Consider the following 6,000-nt stretch of genomic DNA (forward strand, 5'->3'; position numbering starts at 1 on the left):
ACCAGTCTTTAACAGGCAAATAACCCATTACAAAAAAAGAGAAAAAATACACAAACAGGCAATTCACAGAAGAAAAAACCCAAATGGCCGATATAACGCACAACCTAATAGTAATGAAGGAAATGCAGATCAAGATCTCAATGAGATGGAATTCAGCTCCCATCAAATTGACCATTTAAAAAAAAAAGCTGCCAATAACAGATCCAGATGTAGATAAGGGTGTGCAGAAAATAGAAATTCTCTACATTGCTAGTGGAAATTTATATTGGCACATTGCTATTTAATAAATAACTAAAATTACTTTTTAAACAGTTAATATCTAATTGACATTTAATACTAATAATTGATGAATATCTAATAAATATATAACTAACATAAATATCAAATATCTCAGTAATTTCTAATCAAGCTGATGACACACATTCTTTAAGTCAAGAGTTGTTTTGGTTTAGTTTGGTTTTTGTGGGGTTTTTTTGCACATGTGCACCAGGAGGAGTTAGCAATAAGTAATGAGCCTGATGGGACGTTACTGCACAGTCAACTGCACACCCAGGTATCCCAGAGCTACTGTCGTGTTTCTGTCAGAGTTCAGCACGGTGGTTACAAGCCTGGGCTTTGGGGTCTTGCAGACCTGGGGTTCTTAGACTTTGCAGCTGTGTGACCTCCAGCAGTCCCTCTAGACCCCAGTTTCCTCAGTTGTCAGCGAGGATAGCAATGTCTCTATCCTAAAATTATTGGGAAGATTAAATGACAGATCTGTCAAGTATTTTGCACAGTGTCTGGCACATAGGAGATGCTCAATAAATGGCTGCTGTTGTTTTCATGATCAGTATGACTATGCACTGGGAATTAATAATAATTGATGACTAAGGATAAATCATCTGTTCTGACTAGGAAGGCAGATATCAAGAAAGAACATTCAATAATATATTCTTAAGATAGTAAGAATGGCTGTCAGAGTGTTCCGGTGGGGAAATATCCAGAGCTGCATGAACAGCTTTACCACCTATTAGATTATAAACCAAGAATCTCATCAGCCCAAATCATCATCCTACTGGAGCCACTGCCGTCCCTTCTCACTGGCAGTGGAGGCTGGTGAATAGCATACTTTTTCACTCATTGACAGACTTGATTTCTGATCATCAATAAGATACACATGCACTAAATTTGTGAGACATCCCATTATTCACTAAGGGAAGAAATGAAACAATGAACTTGTTTTAATGCTCAATTTCTGACCTGGCCAAAAGGAGGACCAAGAAGTCAAATGAACCTTAATGAAGTTTTTGGGCTGGCACATGCCCCCGGGATTGGGGTCTACAGAACGGTGGTCCAGATTAAAAGAAATAAGACTAAAGTCTGACAAGGACTTTGTTCAAAATGGAGAAAAGGGCTTCCCACCAGCAAATGCATCCCAGTTAAGAAGCTGGGGAAAGGCAACTAAAATTCTTTTGGCCACATCATTTCCTGTAAGCTGAAGGTCTTTTACAATCAATTTGCTAAATTTATATTTTAAAAAACCCTTACGTCATTGTCCTTTGTTTTTGCTTCTCTCTGGCTATCCTCAAACGTCATAGCTCAAAGGCCTCTCAGAATTTGAAAGCCACATAGAAATAGCAAAATGAACTATACTTTATACCCTATAAAGAATTTTCCTTCCAGAAATCACAAATATATTTACATCAGAAATGCAAATTAAAGGGCCTTTTCACCTGTCCTTACTGAAAAGTTTCATTCCAGGGCATAAACTGAACCTAATAATATTTTATGTGAGACACTTTCTCCAGGTCTCCCAAACATTCACTATCCCCTTTCTATTGTATTTAAGGCAAATTAGAAATGGGAACATCAAGTAAAATTGCTCTAAGTTTAGCTTTCATTTAGGAATTAATCATCAATTGTGATTGCCTTGGGTGCTAAGACAGAAGTTCCAGAACTTTGTCCTTGAGGTGAAGTCATTTTTCTTCCTTAAACCCTCAATATATATTTTCCGTTCCAGAAAGATTCAGACAGAAAGATGCTCAAGGTATCTCTCTCTCTCTCTCTCTCTCTCTCTCTCTATATATATATATATATATATATATATATATATATATATATATATATATATATATATATATATACAAAGACACTCTTCTATACCACTGGTCATTGTTTCTGAAATGCATTGGTAGGACAGTTGGTGGCTTAGATTGACAAGAACGTAGAATTTTACATGGCACCCAACTGCAACAGTGAAAACTTTGGCGAGCAAAGAAATCAGTGCCAAGTCAAATAACTTTACATGCATGTAAATTGGCTGGAAATGTGCCTGTCAGCCATCACTCTCTGTACCAGGGCCTGAATGCAGAGTGGTAGGCACAACTGGGTGCAGCAAAACAAATTCAGTTCACCAGCAACCCATGCCCCGCCCCCATGCCCCGAGAACCTTGGCTGTGCCAAACTCCACTGTACCTTGGTTAGGCTGCCGGCGCTCATTAACACTGATTTGTCTGTGTATTTATACTTCATACCTACTACATGCAAATATATGGTACCTGCCATGAGATGCTTTGGCTTAAGAAGGAAGGAGTGACTCAGTACATCACCAGGACCACTTTCATCTCTCTGCGCTAGTCCCTCTTTCGAGCCAGGTGAAATTATTCACCTGTCTGGTCTCCTGTTGGCCCTAGGTTGCCCACACCCTGACATGGCCCCTGCAGGGAGCACATTAGGAGCACCTGATGGTGTGGTGTCAGGCTACTCACCCCATCTGGGGACCCGTGCCTCGTCTGGTCTTCCTGACTCTCCCCTGAACTCTGCCTGCTTTCCTGCCCAGCAGCTGCCTGTAGGCTCCTTAATTCTGCTGCCGCCGAACTGTGAGCACCTGTTGTCTGCAAAGCCGTCTTGCTCTCCTTCTTGGCATGCTCACAGTCCTCTCCTACTGACATAGGCTGAGTTTTCTCAAGCTGAAAGATGTTTGCTGGGGATCAACATCTGTGAAAGGGAAGGGGAGGAACTGAAGCCAAACAGCAGGGTAAGCCATGCAGACCCAACCAACTCCACCAACTCGGTGGGAGCTCTGGAATGATATTGCTGGTACAGTTGTCCCGTGTTGAGGTTAAATGGCCTGGCCTTTATATTGCTGCCTGGATGATTCCAGCCACCAGGTGTGGGCGTCCCTAAGGAAAGGTATGACCTTGGGCAATGTGGCTGTCTATGCTGAGGGGGTCCCTGAAGAAGCTCACAATTGGTGCTGTCTGCTGGGCAGCAAATCCTTCCTTGACAAGGGTCTGGGTGCCATGTCATCATATCTGTTACACCTGTCATCGTCAGAGCAGACCCCTGCGGGCTTTGACCTCACAAACCTGCCTGCTCAGGGCTTCAGCCTGTTTCTGGTCTTTATCTACAGACTCTCTTTTGACTCCTGGCACAGAAACTTTGTCTTACAGCTCAGTTCCTTAGAACTTGTGATTGTCATGGTAACATATGGGAGGCACATTTAGGGATACCCTTTGTGGCCATGGATACTGGAAAGTTCTGCTGCCAGCCCACCACACCTTGATGTGGTCCACCCCACTCCTGACTCTCAAACCCCCAAACCCACCCATGACCCTCACCCACCCCCAAATCCCCCACTCCCTCACCCCCTTGACCAGTCCTGCCTGCACCATGGGTCCCGTTGCTTGTTGATATTCCCAAAGTACTCCCAGTGGGGAAAACGGGATTGGAAGAGGGAGATGGCATGCATGCCAAGTTGGACTCACCCCAAACGCATAGCTACAAACACAGAGCAGATGTATCATGGGCTAAACAGTAAGAAAGAGAATCGGGTTCCGTGTGCCAATATCTGCAAGACGGTTTCGACTCCTTGCAAGTGATGTTGAAAGAAATCATTTTATCTGGGAGATTTGGGGGGGCCTATGGTGTATGGGAAGCTCTACAGGCCATAAAAAAATCATTGAATGGCCAGTTTCTTGAGTATTCAGTAAATCCTGCTCTTCCTCCGATATTATTCTCATATCTCAACCCAAGAACTCACCCTCTCTTAAGAGTCCTCGGCCGGGCAGTCATTTCCTTTGACCCAAGCCTTTCTCCTCCCCGTTCAGATCGCTGGCCTCTCTTCCCACCATGACATTCATTATTCCTGCCTTTATGTACAAACAGTTTTCCCAGCCTCAATGTTCCTCCCCTTCTAAAAAAATTAAAAATAAAAATCACCTCTGCCTGAGAGCCTTCTCTGATTAACATCTACTAATTCTGATTATGAGTTTATTCTGCATGTTACCAATGGTAGGTTTCTATTAAAACCAAATGGCACTGTATAAAGTTTCAAAGCATTGCCCAAGCTATTATTTTTATTGCATCAGTTCCTTTCTTAAATCAATTAACCAGCAAATAGGCTGGGGAACATTTTCGTGCCATTAGGGACACTTTAGGTAGTTATTCTTTGCTTTTTATAAACTTGCTTTGTTGTAATAAGATTTGACCTGGTGGTTATTTGCATGTGGTTATTTGCTGAACGTTCGCAATTGTTCCTAGCGAGGACTCTATAAGAAATTGGTCTGTTTCAGTCACAATCAAAAGACCCCCATCATGATGTAACAACATTTCCCGTAACCCTAGATAGGTTCTTTTAAAATGCTGCCCCTCGTTAGGAAACTTAAGGACAAAAAGGTGCCGGTGTGTTTGAGATATTTGTCTCTCACCTATGTACTGCCTTCTCAACCATGTAAGTACATCAGGGCAATGGCCACAGCTTCCATAGACTTCTAGGAGCGTCAGGAAGAGTACACTGAAATCACTACCTACCAGGTACTGTGTCAGGGGCGAGAAGAGGCTGATTTAATCCTCCCAGTGACCCCAGAGGAAGCTGAGATGAGTGAGCTTTAGACAGTTTCCAGGTGATGGACAGATGCACAGGTGATCTTACTAAATCCCTCCTCCTTCTCCCAGCACTGTGTTCCTGCCCACGACAGGGTTTGTGCAGGTCTCCCTAACTCTCCACTGCAGCCTTCAGTCCCCCAAGGAGTCAGGGTTTAAAGAAGTTGGAGGAAAGAAACAGGATCATCCCTAAAGAACCAGGAATTATGGGACTCCCACCCCTCCTGAGCACCAGGGCTGAAAGGGTATTTGCAACACATTGTAGCTTTTCTCTGCCTTGTCCATGGACATTTTCCTGATCTCTTCCTGCCACACGAATGTCAGGTCACGCTGGATGAAATGAAGAGCAGCATCAGTAACGCCATGCAATCTGCCTGGGTCTTGGATCAGAGCCTCCAGGAAATCCACAGGGATATGTCTCGAGGTGAACCCTGGTGAGTAATCAGCACACTGCCTTTCGAAACCTGTTCAATTAGCAGATGAGCCTTTGCCTAAAGTGACTATTACTAAGAAAAACAGGGCCGTTTCATCAAATTATCTCCCAGGATCTGTTGTATTTAGTGTTACGCAATGACCCAGGTTTTCTCTTACTAAAAATTTCTGCTAACTAGGAGTACAAGCATGCCTGCTTTCCCGCTCCGTCTCCCCCGCCAACGTCTGATGGAACAAAAACTCGGATAGCGAATAAAAATCCAGCCCCCGCCTAATGTATTTCCCTCGTGGAAAAACTGTGTGGCTTAGCAGCTCTGCCACTCCATAGGCAAAAATGCAGAGTTTGTCTCTTTTGTCAGTCTGGAGATAAAATCCTATTCTTTGTAATCCCTGAAGAAACAAATCAAATAAACTCGGGCTGAGCTAACCATTTTCAATCCATCAAAGCAATCAAATTCTGTTTACCTGAATCCCAATGATTTCTAAAATGTTATTAAAAAGTAAAATGGAGTTTAACTATTCCAAAAAACTGAAAATGATGTGCAAACACAAAAGGGATAAGATTTCTGTAATTATGTAGACATAAAGCCGGTGCCATCATTTGAGCCACAATACACTGTAACTATGGCATGTACAGATAAAGAGCCCTTTGTCTACATGGCTCCTGCAGGTGATGCATAAACATAATTAATGGAAGAAGTCTTC

Source organism: Hipposideros armiger, unplaced genomic scaffold (genome assembly GCF_001890085.2).
Source record: "Hipposideros armiger isolate ML-2016 unplaced genomic scaffold, ASM189008v1 scaffold_74, whole genome shotgun sequence".
In the NCBI taxonomy this organism is placed as follows: Eukaryota; Metazoa; Chordata; class Mammalia; order Chiroptera; family Hipposideridae; genus Hipposideros; species Hipposideros armiger.